Below are 16,864 nucleotides of genomic sequence, written 5' to 3'. Positions count from 1 at the left end.
TTAAGTTGAGTTTAATACGGGTTAATGGCTTGTTGAAATATTTAGCAGACAACCCAAGACAACAATACTCTAATTCAGCAGTTCCCAAACTGGTGGGTCATGACCCAGCAGTCTGGGAAACACTGGTCAATGCCCCTTTAAGGAATGGGAAGGGGGGAAGGCAGCAACACGATCCCCAGGATTGCCCTGCTGCCAGAGAGGGAAGGGGTTTTTTACCTACTTGCAGCCAGCGATGCAGTCCTGGGGGGAATCTGAGGGGATGCAGGGAGCCCTTTGCAGGCCCCACCCTCTATGCCTGCAAAACTGTAAAAAAAGGGGGGGGGAATGGCAATTTCAGTTTTTGTGAAGTACAGTTTGAAAAGAGTCTACATTTCCTATCTAGTCCAGGCCTATATCCAGCTCTACACGGCTCTGGGCATAGCACCTGGGCAGGTGCCCCTCAGGCTCCACTCTAGTTGCACCTCTGCACTCAGCCATCCTGTGAGACTGGTTAGCCTGTGTGAGAGAACTGCTGGGTGTGGGCAAGGACTTGAACCCTGGTCATCCTTGGCAAAAGGCAAATGTGTTTTTCTGTTGGTTTGGTTTCCAGTTGTTCCAAAAGAGCCACTGTTGTGTCTGATGCAGAAACAAGACTTTTCTGGCACCTCATGCTACAATAAGGTGACACAGTGTTGTTTGAATTTATGGTAACCCAGCAGCAGACACAGCACTGTGCAAATGGGGCAAATGCTCTGGGTACTAGGTCAACACGTCTCTAGGATCACACGAGAAGCCTCACTGAGGCTCCCAATGCAGCCAGAAACTGCACTTACAGTTTTCGGGAAGTACAGTTTGAGATTGTGGGAAAACCTCACAAGGCTTCCCCAGTCGGTTCTGGAGTCACGTGAGGTACGGAGGCAGTTTCATGCTTAAGAAGGCCCTAGTGACTGCCCCTCCACCACAGTATGCAGCTCACACCCCACTGGCACAACTGCACCAGCACTGGAAAATTGGATAGGATTGGGCCCCTACTTTTCTCCTTAATGACATCATGAATCTTTCAGTGAATAAGCATCCACATTCTCCTGCCCTGTTATGCCTTCCCAGTCAACTCACCTCCATCATTGGGCTTTCCTCTTCCTGCTGCTGCATGCTGGGCCTCTGCCTCCTCTCCAGTGGTGATCCAGAAGCACACAGCTCTATGTACTTTTGGAGTGCCTTTTGTGGCAGCCTATAGGATTGGTCTGTCAAACGCACATTAAGGCAGAAGAAAAGGTAGAAATCTCTTTCAAATGGGAAAAGTCTACCCAAACGCTATGAGGGGGATCCAGTCTAATATCTGTCAGGAAAGGATTCTACAGGTGAGACACTATCACAGACATCCTTGCAATTGAATAAATGTCAACCATCACAGTGGACTTAGATGGGATTGTTGTATGCTATATTAGCTCACCACTATCAGTATTGCTGGAGCATGCTAGGAAATACATATAGGGACAAATCACCTATATTTTGTTATTATAACGTTTACAACTTAATAATTTTTAAGTGATTTCTATGACTTTGGGGGCTTCTGAAACTTTGGCAAGTGGTACTGTATATGTAAGGATCTGCTGTTCATTCACCAGAGATATGTCTTGAGAACAATTGACAGATCATAGAACAACAGATTATAGTGACAAATAATAGCAACTCCTCTTTCAGTTGCCAGGGTTTCAGCCCAATGCTCCATGTCATTTTAATGACTTCTTTGGACCGCCTGTTTCTCAAATGCTATTCACATCAACCAATCTCAATAGATCAGGTATTATCAATGAATGATCCATACATGAATGGCAGTATTATCCCAGTGCTTTACTCCAAGGTGAAATTATTCTGATAGTGGAATGCCTCTCAAACCAACTCTCATGCACATAGAAAGGCATATGTTAAGAGGAATAGGACATTACAGTGAGTACAGACATCTTACTATTGAGTAGTCTGATTTAAATTGCTTGATGACCCCAGGTTTTTGGTTTTGCTTTATATAGAGGCAGACAGAATGTCAGTAAAGTGCTGTGGAATTTTTAATTATATTCCTACTGAAGCTACATATGTCGCCGCAAACTAACATGGTTTATTTTAGACAAAAGAACACTAACTATTTCTAGCTTCGGCTGGGCAGTTTTAGTTTGATTGCACTGAGAAAGAATGTTAAGATCTGACATGCACAGCCAGTACAGTACAGTACAATGGCTAAAGTACTGGATTTGTTTGTGAGAAAGACAGGCTTAGGAGGAATCTCCCCACATAATGTGGCTGCATATCGCTAGTGATCTACAGCCAATCCCAGCTGCCTCATCAGTTTAGCTGAATAACTGCCCAATCCTGAACTGCATGGCATGTGGGGCTCCCACGGAACCAAAATGGCTGCTGCAGCATCTTAAGTGTGCTGGGCAGCCACAGGTGGCTCCTTTGTCCCCTTCCCCCAGATAAAGGATGTATCTCTGCAATGGGGCTCCTTGATTCTGCAGCAGCTCTTTAGCAGAATCAAGGAGTCTCCTGTCAGGCCTCACGGCCCCACATGGCACTCTGGATTCTCTGCATGCTTACCTGGGAGAATAACCCACTGAATAATAATAATAATAATACAGGTATTTATATACCACCTTTCTTGGTCTTTATACAAGACTTTATTCAAGGCGGTTTACATAGGCAGGCTTATTTAAATCCCCGTAGGGATTTTTACAAATGAAAGAAGGTTCTTTCTTTCAAGAACCACAACATTCAGGTGTTCTATCTGATCAGGTTTCACATTCTGGCCTCCATCCTCCCACGCTCAGAGCAGATGGAATAGCTCAGCTTCAGCTTGTCAGCTGCTTCAAGGTCGCACGGTGCCAGTGGCCTCGAACTGGCAACCTTGTGGATGTTATCTTCAGGCAAATGGAGGCTCTACCCTCTAGACCAGACCTCCTGCCCTGTGTACTGTGTAACAAACTATCAAGTAAATTTGGACAGAACTGGGTTGCACATGACAATATTTCTTGAGAAAAAGCGAAGGGACTTCTTAGTCCAAATATTTTCTTCTGGTCTGTTTTACGAGTATCAAAGAAATGCTGCACTAGAATGATGTTGATAATAGTAAAACCTTTTCCTCAAACTTCACTCTTACTGTCTCAAATTATTCTATAACAAGCAAAATTTAAAGATAATCCAGGAGTTGGTGTCTGCAGTGCCATATTTTTCCTCTAGCCTTCACCCATGGCATCATCATCATCATAATTTAATAAGCAAGCATATTGCCTAACTTCGGAAGCTGATGATAAATTAGTCAAAATGTTTCCGTCACTTTACAAATCCCTCCTATGCTGGAGGCTATGAAGGCGAAACATTTCTTTCAAAGGTGAAGTTGCAATTATGCAACAGAATGAATCTAATAAGGTGGTAAAAGAAATAGGAAGAAGGAGAGTTAGGCTGCAATCCTAACCACACTTTCCTGAGAGTAAGCCCTATTGAACAAAATAGGACTTACTTCTGAGTAGACCTGGTTAGGCTTGTGCCCTGAATAAGTTAATAAAACCATAAGGGATACTTCTGTAACAGTAGGACAGTTGGGAAGGGTGAAATAACTTTTTGCCAGAAAATTCCCTTCCAGTACCTGATGTTAACCCTTGATTTCCAAAGGACAAACCTTGCAAATGAGGAGACTAGGTCAAAAGAAGCTGAAAGGGACAGTAAAAAGGGTCATATTTTTCTAGAGTTCATGGAGGCAGTTTAAAACAAGGATAACAGAGTCCCAGCTGAAGACCCTTACCATGAAAGAAGAAGGGCTTGACTTAAGTCCAGGAGCATGCCACCTAAGGCCAAAATGAGGGTAAGTAAGAATTATTTTTATTTACATAAGCCAGGAGGTGCCCATGGTCTTCTCAGACATACACAACCTCTTTTGGAGAGGAGAGAAAACAGCGGATTGAAATGGAGAGGATGAGATGCCTGAGGGAGGACATGCTGGACCTCCATGGCCTTTCTGGTGCCCCTTTGGAAGCATATGACTTAAAGCAATTTCAGAACAGTTTTTACACATTAATTTTATAGTGTTGCATTAGTATTAGTATTGTAACAATTAGTATTTTTATTCATCTTATTAAATATATTTCTTTGCATTGATAACATCATAATAAATGCTATAAACTGTGTTGATCAGAAGTATATTCAGACCGGTTGACAATGAAGAAAAAAAATAAGTTACATCAGTGGTTTTCAAACGTTTAGTACTGGGACCCACTTTTAAAAATGAGAATCTGTCAAGACCCACCAGAAGGGATGTCGTGACCAGAAGTGACATAATCAAACAGGAAAATTTTTAACAATCCTAGGCTGCAGTCTTACCCACACTTATCCAGGAGTTAGCCCCATTAAAGCATATACATAGTAGCTTGTTAAAAGCACAGATCTGTAACATTTACCCATATGCAGTCTCATACCATGGTAGTATCAAGTCTAATATACTAAAAATAAAATATTAACATGAATGGGGACCCACCTGAAATTGATTCATGACCCACCTAGTGGGTCCTGACTCACAGTTTGAGAAATACTGTGTTACATGTTTCATTCAGGCTACCATGTCAAGGCCTGAATTTCATGTTTACCCAGAAGCCCTACTGAGATTAGGGGAACTTACAGCACAAGCCTATGCATGTCTACTCAGAAGTAAATTCCAACAAGTTCAATGGGGCTTACTCCTGGGTAAGTATTCTTACAATTGCAGTCTTACTCTCAGGTAAGTGTTTATAGGACAGCAGCATAAATCAGATTCATGATCTGTTATCCTCAGTTGATCAGTATGCGCAGAAACATCTACATGAGTTTAGAAAGGCAGTGAAATGCAAACATATACAGTAGTCCTAAAAACTGTGCGCACAATAGCAGGATTAGCACCAGTGACACTGCAGTAGACACTGGATTAGACACTGCAGTAGACAATGCAGTAGACACTGTCTCTGTATAAGGCAGTAGAACAGGGATTCATAACTGGGGGTATCCATCTCTCTTGGGTGTCTGGGAAGCAAATGATGGGCTCAATTGTTGAATAATTTTTTAAAAATTGTTAGGTTATTAACTATCACCATTATCCATCTGGATTGATGTGTTCTGTGCCTAGCTATCCATATGTAAAGTAAAACCAAATTATTAACATCTTTTGAAGTCCTACTGGTACCTATTAGCCCTGGTGGTTGTGATTATTTCAACAGCAAAGGGCATATGGATACATACTGGGCAACCCATTGGTGGTTTGTAATCATAAAAAAGTTTAAGAATAGAGGAAGCAGAGGAATCCGTGCTTATTCCATGTACATGGATACCACCTGACAATATAGATTCCAGGCCTTTACTACAATCACCCTTTGAAATTATAACCTGTATATCCACTATTTTTCCACCAAAACATAGTTAGGAATATTTCTTCCAAATTGCTGAGTTTGAAAAAAGGCAGGATTATATTCAGTTTTGAAGTATGGAAATGTTCAGGCACAACAGTGACAAAGTCTATAATGTTTTTATGTATACTAACAGGTGCTACACTTGGTATAAAGGGAACCTGACCTAAAAATCCATGGCAGTATTATTCATGGCAGGGGAAAAAATGGCTCTGGAAGTCATGCAAACAGTGCAGTTATTTTTATCTTTCCACATAATCATTGGGAAAGCAAGTGATAATGATTCAGCAGAAGGAATAATTCTAAAAATAACAAATTCCTGGAAGAAAAGCACCATTCTTTTCATTTCTTGTCATTTCATTAATTTCCCTGCGAGTTACAAATTTAAAAGCTAGACATTTTAATTGTTTTTCTTGTGTGCTACAATCCTGGTTGTAAGGAGTTCAGAAAAGGAGTCCCCAGCTGAAACAAGCTATTTCATGTTCTCTGTTTCAGTGTTTCAGTCATTAGCAAAGTTGTATGTACATATAAAACACCTTTAGAGACTCAGGATGTACTCATGAGACTCAGGATGCAATTCTGTGTTCCGGTGGTGCTGTGCAGTACATCGTGCTGAATCACAGACCAGTCCTGAACTGCCCGGTGTGCGCAGTTGCAGCGACGCTGAAAATGGCTGCAACCATATCCTGCACACTTTGGGAAGCTGCCAGCAGCTCCTTGGGAGAAGGGAACTTTTGTTCCCTACCCCTGGGTAAAGCGAGCAGCCCCACAATATGGCTACCCGATCCACCACCAACAAAAAGGTCAGCAGTGAATCAAGTTCCTCCATGCTGGGCGGTAAGCCTGACATGGAGGCTTTGGATTGTCCCGCCTCCCTCCCTCCCTTCTTGTTCCCCCAGCACAACTGCCTCCCTGCCTTCTCCCTGCCTCCTGCCTCCCTGAAACACCTCTTCCCCGCCCTCCCCATCTAACCCCTCCCCAGAATGCCTCCTTCCTGCCTCTTCCCACACCCCCCACTTACCTCTCCACTGCTCAACAGTCTGTGCAACCGCCGAGCAGCAGAGGTTGGGTGCCTACCTGGCTGTAGCCCAGCGTTGGCCAGTGCTGGGCTAGCACTGGTGCTTGTCTGGCAGTAGGGCCCGCAAACATGCCTTATGGCATGTTTGCAACTGTGCGCCCAGTGCGCTGAGCCCAGGATTGGGCTCTCAGTCACCACTGTATCCTGGGGGCCAGAGAAGCAGTCAGCTGTCTCCTTCAGGCAGTGCTTTTTTTGTAAAAAAAAAAAAAAAAAAAAGGTGCAGGAACGCACAACTTGTTAATCTTTTATTTATTTATTTATAAATAAACCATTTTTTATTGGAGAAATAAAATATTTTTATGTGCTTCCCCCCTAAAGATGAACTTACTTCTGAGTAGACATGCATAGGATTGGGCTGTCAATCTCCACATCCCCTTCTCCCCAGCTACTTTTTCTACGCAGGGGGAAAAATACTGTACAGGTGCACTTGTAGCGTGTAGTATGTGGTGTGGCACTACTTCGAGGAGAGGAAGCAGTGAATGGATTCCGGAAAATGGCTTACATGAGTTCCATGTAGTAAAATTACTCTAAGCAACTGTGGGAGTAAGAACAAAAAAGGAATTCTTACACGAGAGGGGTCCTTAGGTGCACATAGAAACAGCTACGTTTGCAAACAAGCAATTAAATATGGTTTAATTCAGGTATCAGAATACTCTGTGTCTTTGGGAAGGCGCTTGGCATGCAATTGTATGTTCTCTGCTGCCCTGAGCAGCTGCTGTGCATTGCTGGAGAGGAGCTGCAAATGCTGGCTGGTGGGGGAAGGATGAGGAGGATCTCTGGCAAGGCTGGACAGCACGTTGTATGCACGTAGAATCCCTTTTCACCTGACCTTAGCATGTGAAAATGGGTGCAGATATATATCTCTGCCAGGATTAAGAGCCCAAGCCTAGGTATGTCTACTCTGAAGTAAGTCTCGGTCTAGTCACTGGAGCTTACTCCCAGGAAAGTGCCTAAGATTGCAGCCTAAGAGCCCAATCCTATGCATGTCTACTCAGAAGTCCACTTTAGTGAATGGGGCTTACTGTGGATAGGATGGCAGCCTCAGGGCCCAATCCTGTGCCTGTCTCCTCAGAAGTCAGTCCCATTAGAGTCAATGGGGCTTCCTCCCAGGAAAGTGTGGAGAGGACTGCAGCCTCAGAGCCCCTCCTCTGTCTGTCTCCTCAGAAGTCAGTCCCATTAGAGTCAATGGGGCTTCCTCCCAGGAAAGTGTGGAGAGGACTGCAGCCTCAGAGCCCTTCCTCTGCCTCTGCCTCCTTCCTCTTCCTCAGGCTGCAAGGCTATGACACTTTCCCGAGAGTAAGCCCCATTGAACACAATGGAACTTACTTCTGAGTAGACATGCATAGGCTTGTGCTCTCAGGCTGCAAGGCTATGCACCCTTTCCCAGGAGCAAGCCCCATTGAGCACAATGAGACTTACTTCTGAGTAGACACACCTAGGCTCCTGCTGCAGATTGGCACGGGGGCTGCACCAGCCAGCTTCCTTCCCCTCCTCCTCCACCAAGCCAGTACCTAGGCGTTCCGTGGGTGCCACAGCCCATCTCCCTGGCTGGCTGGCCATCCGTCCTCCTCCTCGGCATCGGCGCGTGTCCCCTGCACCTTCCACCGGCTTGGAAGCTGCGCTGGGAAGCAGAGCGCGGGGGGAGGCGGGCTGGGCTCAGGCAAGAGCTTGGAGATGGGGGCAGGAGGAGGTCGTTGTGCAGTCAGGCAGGGGCCAGGCGCCCGCCCACCCTGCACCCCCCAGCACCCACCCAGCGAATGCCTGTTTTGCTCCCCCCCTTCCTGGAATGCCTCCGAAGGGGAGGGGCACCTGCAAAAAGGTGCCGGAACTCCATCCCCCCGCGTTCCATTAGAAAAAAAGCCCTGCCTTCAGGTAAGGGAACATTGGTTCCTTTACCCTGTGTAGAGTCTCGGTGGTCTACTTGGAACTATACCAGCGATTTAGCTGGTGCAGAACCATGAAGATCCAAGTATGGTTCCAAAACTCGGGAAGGGAGGATAGGATTCGGGGTCAGCCTCTGGTGCTGCCCTAGTGGAGGATTGGGCTGTTAATGTCCACAGCCTTTGTAAAAGTAAAAGCTGTATTTAACAGTTGGAATCAGCAGGAAAAGCCTCCAGCGTACACTTTTTTTAAACTGCAGAACCATGGCACCAGGAAATCTCATCAAAACCCTTATGCTTTGAAATCTTCATTAAGCAAGGACTGCCTGGTATTCAGTCCCATGCCAACACTGCTCTTTGCTATCTCCCATTGTGCCAACATTGCACCCAACCCTTAGGGCACTATATCTAGATAATTTTTCCTAGTCTAATGAAGCCCAACTATACACTCTATAGTCATAGAGAGTACACTTGGGTTTCATTCTTCAGGTTAGGAACGATGAGCTTTGTGTTTTTCCAATGACCATGCTTAAGCATATAAGGTCACAACACAAAGCAGGAAGTGACTGAGTAATGGCATTGCTAACTAGCTTGCTGTAACAGGCCCTGGTATGCACACTTTGTTCCTGCTCCAACGTCTGCTCTTACCTACTTCTCCAGAATGGATTTCCTGGTGTTTTACTAATATGGTTATTTTATTTCAATTAGACCCAAATCCTAACCAACTTTCCAGCACTGGCATAGCTATGCTAATAAGACATGCACTGCATCCTGCAGTTGGGTGGCACTCTTGGAGGCCTCCTCAAAGTAAGGGAATCTTTGTTCCCTTACCTTGGAGTTGCATGCCCTTATGTTGGTGTGGGAAAGTGGATTAGCATTGTGCCCTTATAGACTTTCTCTACTCAAATACATTCTGTCTAAGCAACACTGACCATAGAGGTAACAGCTTTTAAAAATCCACCAGCAACACAAGGAGGCAGAGAGTTCTTTCAGAATGACAATAGGTTGTATCTTGTGCTGGGACAATGCATCATGGCTGGAGAGAGGCTGCCACTAACGTGCACACGCACACATGTGCATCCATGCACACGTGCGCACACACCACTTTTTCCATGTGAAAACCCTTCATCAAGCAGTATGAACAAAATGAACATACAGTACTTATTTTGTCTCTGGAGTGGGAAGTGAGAAGGGCAAGTTTCAGTGCCTACAATAAAAGATATTTAGCTATCAAGTCCAACCAAAATTTGTGGGCCCCCTTACAGACTCTGAGCTCTGTCTTACAAATAACCATAGTTCAATCCAAATTTAAACAATGCCTAGAACAAGCTGCACGTATAAGATAGACAAGCTAGCCAACACTTTGACTCAGAGCCCAATCCTAGGCTCAGTGCGCCATAAGGCACATTTGCAAGGCTTACTGCCAGGCAAGCGCTGGTGGTAGCCCAGTGCCTCCTGGCGCTGGGCAGGCACCCAAATTCCACTGCTCAGCAGTTGCATGAACCAGTGAGCCGCAGTAAGGTAAGCAGAGGTGTGGGGGGAGGCGGCGGGAGGCGTTGTGAGGTGGGGGGAGGGTGGGGAGAGAGTAAGTGGGCTTTTTGCCACCGTGTAACACTAACTCAGGTGGTAGTAACAGTGGGGGAGGAGAAGGAGAGCACACCAGGGACTCCCTAGTAGGGATTGGGGTACTGTTGCTGGATAATGATGTGTGTGGTTATTGCTGTGGCTTGTCTATGAGAACATGGCTATCATGAAGAGGCATCATGAAGAGTTCATGCACTTCCAAATTTGCCACTGCACCACTGGTTCCCTCCCCCCAGCATATTTGTTGCTGCTGTTTTGTGCACCCCCACTGACCTTTCCTTCATGTGAGAATGATTTTCATGTAGGAAAGACTAAGAATATAGGTACGAGTACAAGCAGAAAGGAAGAAAGAAGGGAGACATCTATGACCCTTCTGGCATGTGTCATCTGCAGAATTCTACTTCCTCCCCACATCTTTGTATCTTCTTCCCATCTGTTTTTTCTCAGTTGTGCAATTTTGACTGCCTCAGTCGTTCATGTCTTGTCTCTCTTATGAGTTGCTCAGGGCTGAAATTATGCTGTGCTCACTTATTTAGAAGCACTACTGAACATAGTGGGACTTACATTCAAGTAAACACACATAGAATTGCAATGCACATCCTTGCTTTTCAGCTTACCACCTATGCTGCTGTATTATTATTATTATTATTATTATTATTATTATTATTATTATTATTATTATTAACTTTATTTTTACCCCGCCTTTCTCCCCAGAGGGACTCAAGGCAGGTTAAAACAAACTTAAAAACATAATTTAAAAACAGATAAATCAGATAAACAGATAAAAGCATATTAACAACAGATAAAACAGATAAAAGCATATTAACAACATATCATAAAAACAGTAGTCAGATAAAAAGTAGTCAGGTAAAAGCGCATAGAGCAGCAAATCATAAAAGGATCATTAGGCACTGGGGAACGTTTGGGACAAGCGGGGCCTGTACAAGAGGGACGGGCTCCACTTGAACCAGAATGGAACCAGACTGCTGGCGCATAACATTAAAAAGGTGGCAGAGCAGCTTTTAAACTGATCCCTGGGGGAAGGCCGACAGGAGCCGAGGGGCATCCGGTTCAGGACTCCTCATCCCTATGGGATGGGGAGGTTAGAGAACAACAAGACAAAGGCAGAGTAGGAGAAGAAATTGGGAAAGGTAGCGTGATGGGATGTGATAGACGGTTTGGCACAATGAGAGGATGTGGGGACAAAGGAGCGAATAAGCAGCCCATCCTGGGGCATTCCGTGTACAAATGCTTTTATGCGAATGCCTGAAGTCTACGAGCAAAGGTGGGAAAACTGGAATGTCTGGTGACTAGGGAAATCATTGACATAGTGGGCATAACGGAAACCTGGTGGAATGCGGAGAATCAGTGGGATACCGCAATCCCGGGCTATAAACTCTACAGGAGGGACAGGCAGGAGCGTGTTGGAGGTGGGGTGGCCCTTTATGTTAAGGAAGGGATAGAATCCAGCAAAGTAGAGATTGAAGGTGGGTCCGACTCCACCATAGAATCTCTGTGGGTTAAATTACCAGGCTTGTGCAGCGATGTAATACTGGTGGTGTGCTATCGTCCTCCAGACCAGAAATCGGATGGGGACCTTGAAATGAGGAAACAGATCAGGGAGGTGACAAGAAGGGACAGGGTTGTAATCATGGGGGACTTCAATTATCTTCATATTGACTGGGTCAATTTGTGTTCTGGTCACGATAAGGAGACCAGATTTCTTGACGTGCTAAATGACTGTGGCTTAGAGCACTAGTCATGGAGCCCACCAGAGGGCAGGTGACTCTGGATTTAATATTGTGTGGTACGCAGGACCCGGTTAGAGATGTAAATGTTACTGAGCCATTGGGGAACAGTGATCATGCTGCGATCCGTTTTGACATGCACGTTGGGGGAAGAATACCAGGCAAATCTCTCACAAAAACCCTTGACTTCCGACGGGCGGACTTCCCTCAAATGAGGAGGCTGGTTAGAAGGAGGTTGAAAGGGAGGGTAAAAAGAGTCCAATCTCTCCAGAGTGCATGGAGGCTGCTTAAAACAACAGTAATAGAGGCCCAGCAGAGGTGTATACCACAAAGAAAGAAGGGTTCCACTAAATCCAGGAGGGTGCCCGCATGGCTAACCAGCCAAGTTAGAGAAGCTGTGAAGGGCAAGGAAGCTTCCTTCCGTAAATGGAAGTCTTGCCCTAATGAGGAGAATAAAAAGGAACATAAACTGTGGCAAAAGAAATGTAAGAAGGTGATACTGGAGGCCAAGCAAGACTATGAGGAATGCATGGCTGGCAGCATTAAGGGGAATAATAAAAGCTTCTTCAAATATGTTAGAAGCAGGAAACCCGCCAGAGAAGCGGTTGGCCCTCTGAATGGTGAGGGAGGGAAAGGGGAGATAAAAGGAGACTTAGAGATGGCAGAGAAATTAAATGAGTTCTTTGCATCTGTCTTCACGGCAGAAGACCTCGGGCAGATACCGCTGCCTGAATGGCCCCTCCTAACCGAGGAGTTAAGTCAGATAGAGGTTAAAAGAGAAGAAGTTTCAGACCTCATTGATAAATTAAAGATCAATAAGTCACCGGGCCCTGATGGCATCCACCCAAGAGTTATTAAGGAATTGAAGAATGAAGTTGCAGATCTCTTGACTAAGGTATGCAACTTGTCCCTCAAAACGGCCACGGTGCCAGAAGATTGGAGGATAGCAAATGTCACACCTATCTTTAAAAAGGGAAAGAGGGGGGACCCGGGAAACTATAGGCCAGTCAGCCTAACATCCATACCGGGTAAGATGGTGGAATGCCTCATCAAAGATAGGATCTCAAAACACATAGACGAACAGGCCTTGCTGAGGGAGATTCAGCATGGCTTTTGTAAGGGTAAGTCTTGCCTCACAAACCTTATAGAATTCTTTGAAAAGGTCAACAGGCATGTGGATGTGGGAGAACCCGTGGACATTATATATCTGGATTTTCAGAAGGCGTTCGACACGGTCCCTCACCAAAGGCTATTGAAAAAACTCCACAGTCGGGGAATTAGAGGACAGGTCCTCTCATGGATTGAAAACTGGTTGGAGGCCAGGAAACAGAGAGTGGGTGTCAATGGGCAATTTTCACAATGGAGAGAGGTAAAAAGTGGTGTGCCCCAAGGATCTGTCCTGGGACTGGTGCTTTTCAACCTCTTCATAAATGACCTGGAGACAGGGTTGAGCAGTGAGGTGGCTAAGTTTGCAGACGACACCAAATGTTTCTGAGTGGTGAAGACCAGAAGTGATTGTGAGGAGCTCCAGAAGGATCTCTCCAGACTGGCAGAATGGGTAGCAAAATGGCAGATGCGCTTCAATGTCAGTAAGTGTAAAGTCATGCAAATTGGGGCAAAAAATCAAAACTTTAGATATAGGCTGATGGGTTCTGAGCTGTCTGTGACAGATCAGGAGATAGATCTTGGGGTGGTGGTGGACAGGTCGATGAAAGTGTCAACCCAATGTGCGGCGGCAGTGAAGAAGGCCAATTCTATGCTTGGGATTATTAGGAAGGGTATTGAGAACAAAATGGCTAATATTATAATGCCGTTGTACAAATCTATGGTAAGGCCACACCTGGAGTATTGTGTCCAGTTCTGGTCACTACATCTCAAAAAAGACATAGTGGAAATGGAAAAGGTGCAAAAGAGAGCGACTAAGATGATTACGGGGCTGGGGCACTTTCCTTATGAGGAAAGGCTATGGCGTTTGGGCCTCTTCAGCCTAGAAAAGAGACGCCTGAGGGGGGACATGATTGAGACATACAAAATTATGCAGGGGAAGGAGAAAGTGGATAGGGAGATGCTCTTTACACTCTCACATAATACCAGAACCAGGGGACATCCACTAAAATTGAGTGTTGGGCGGGTTAGGACAGACGAAAGAAAATATTTCTTTACTCAGCATGTGGTTGGTCTGTGAAACTCCTTGCCACAGGATGTGGTGCTGGCGTCTAGCCTAGACGCCTTTAAAAGGGGATTGGACAAGTTTCTGGAGGAAAAATCCATTACGGGGTACAAGCCATGATGTGTATGCGCAACCTCCTGATTTTAGAAATGGGTTATGTCAGAATGCCAGATGCAAGGGAGGGCACCAGGATGAGGTCTCTTGTTATCTGGTGTGCTCCCTGGGGCATTTGGTGGGCCGCTGTGAGATACAAGAAGCTGGACTAGATGGGCCTATGGCCTGATCCAGTAGGGCTGTTCTTATGTTCTTATGGCTAGGAACTCAGAAGGCTTGTCTAAACAGAAGGGTCTTCACTGAAAAGTTTCAAGAGAGGGAGCAGTTCTTAAGTCAAGGGGAAGGGAATTCCATAGCATTGGTGCCACTACTGAGAAGGCCCTATTTCTTGCCGCTGCTGCACGTATCTCCCTAGGCGGCGGCACTTGTAAAAAGGCCTTCTCTGATGATCTAAGATGACGTGCCGGATCTGGGACTGATCCTCCAAGTAGGAGTGGAAAACAGTGCCTCTAACTCCCAACTCGGCCAATTGGCCCAGAAGGATACCATAGTCGATGGTATCGAAAGCCGCTGAGAGGTCCAGCAGGAGCAACAGGGACACACTCCTCCTGTCCAGTCCCTGACGTAGGTCATCCACCAAGGCGGTTTCCATCCCAAAGCCCAGCCTGAAACCAGATTGAAAAGGATCCAGATAATCCGCTTCATCCAAGACCCTCCAAGACCCTCTGGAGTTGAGACAACACCACCCGCTTAATTACCTTGCCCAGAAACGGGATGTTGGAGACTGGCCAGTAGTTGTCTAATACAGTGGAATCCAGGGAGGGTCTCTTCAGGAGTGGGCGAACCACCGCCCGTTTCAAAGCACATGGTAACATCCCCTCCATCAAGGAAGAGTTGACCACCCTCCCTATCCACTCAGCCAGTCCTCCCCGGGCAGCTCTTATCAGCCAAGCTGGGCAAGGGTCAAGCAGGCAGGCAGATGGCCTCATACTCCAAAGAAGTCTGTCCACATCCTCAGGCTGTACAAGAACACCGGACAAGCAGTTGTCAGACATTGTCAATGTGGCATCCAAGTTGTGACAAATACGATCGATTTTATCTGCGAAATGTTGCGCAAACATGTCACAGCGGCTGACTGTGTGTTCCTCCTGGTCTACTGGAGGGGTCTGATGGAGGAGGCCCCGCACCACATGGAACAGCTCTGCCGGACGGTTCTCAGCAGACGCAATGGTAGCAGAGAAGAAAGATCTCTTCGCTGCTACCACTGCCACAGAATAAACTCTGTAATGAGCTCTACTCTGTGTCCGATCGGATTCATCACACATTTTCTGCCACCATCGCTCTAGACCCCTGCCCTGCCACTTCATCATTTGCAGCTCCTCAGTGAACCAAGGAGCTGCTCCAAGTCTGCGACGTGGCAGAGGTCGCTCCGGAGCAATCTCATCCACTGCCATGGCCATTTCCCCATCCCAGAGGTCTGTATCTCTTTCTGCCAGAGCAAATACAAATACAAGTCTTGAGAACTAATAATGTGTGCTTGTGAAACTGCAGTTAACTACTGGGTTGATGACCCTTCATATATCCAAAGAACATTAATTTGCATTAAAATATTTATTAGTTGACAGTGTAGATTGCAAAATTTCATTTGTGAATGTACATTTCATTTCCTCAAGTGATCTGACAACAATGGAAGACTAGCCAAAAATATTCAGTAGGAAAACAATCTCTTTTTTTAAATAAGGAATTATACTGCTGGGAAAAGGTATTTCACATATTAATGCATCTGGTAAAATGGCTACATTTTGTGTGGGTGTTAGTGTATCATGTTATCATTTCTCTTCAATCCTTATAAACTATTAGGAATTGGCCTGTATAATTTTGATCTTTTTTGTATTCGTCTCAACTGCCTTCTACTATAAATTACACCTATTATTAGATGAATATCCAGGATACATTATTGCATATTATTAAGACATTTCTGTCTCTCCTCCAACTATGAAATCTACATTAATTGTAGCCTGTGGTTATAAAATGGCAATTAATTTAAAAGACCAGGGTGGGGAAGAAATGTATGTTAAATTAAAGATTAACCTTCTTTTATTTTGAACCAGTTGAAAGAGTCATTTAGGTATTCTAGCTATTATTATGAGTGGTTGTAAAATATAAAAATGTTTTTCCAGAAACACATCTCAATTTGAAATTCAACTGAAGGAGCAGGTTATGATGGATTGGCTGAAATTCAAATGTTTTGCATAGGGTTGCCACCTCCCTCTGCGTGGAGTTTTGCTTCCAACATGATGTAATGTTGGAAATTCCTGGACATCCTGTTAAATTCTCCGATGATTGCTTCAGTAGTCCCTTGAAGACTGATGCTGATTTCAGGAGACTCCAAGTCAGGGACAGTGCAACCTGGTGTGCCGCCGCAACACTGCAGCACTGTAGAAAAAGGGGGGAAAGCTCCTTGCCATGTCTGGCGTGGCTTAATCAAACCCCAGAAAAAATTCCATTTTTATTTTTATGTTATTTAAAGTGACAGAGCGTGCTGTTAATAAAGCCAAATGTCTTGCACTTCTGGCTTTAAGGAAATTGCATGGAGAACAAGGGAAGGAGAGGATGATCCGCTTTTTGCTTGGGTGACCATGAAGTGGATCATTAAAGCTTGTGTCAGCAGCAGGCTGGAGAGATACAGCAGCAGACTTGTAGCTATGTGCACCCAGTTCTGCCACACATACACACCCCCCCCCCCGACCCTTCACAAACTGCTGTTGATGCAATCTGCTTCACCTTGCCTCACGGTTGGGCTGGCAGTGCTCCAAGCCAATCATGAAGGGTTGAAAACCCTAAGGGAACGTCATGAAAACAGGAAGATGAGGATGGGTGTCAGCAACATAGACAAACTCATTTTGTCAACAATTGCAGCACACCAAAATGCAGAAGCAGCACCAGCTTCA

Source organism: Tiliqua scincoides, chromosome 1 (genome assembly GCF_035046505.1).
Source record: "Tiliqua scincoides isolate rTilSci1 chromosome 1, rTilSci1.hap2, whole genome shotgun sequence".
NCBI lineage: Eukaryota > Metazoa > Chordata > Lepidosauria > Squamata > Scincidae > Tiliqua > Tiliqua scincoides.
This window is presented reverse-complemented; position numbering follows the sequence as displayed.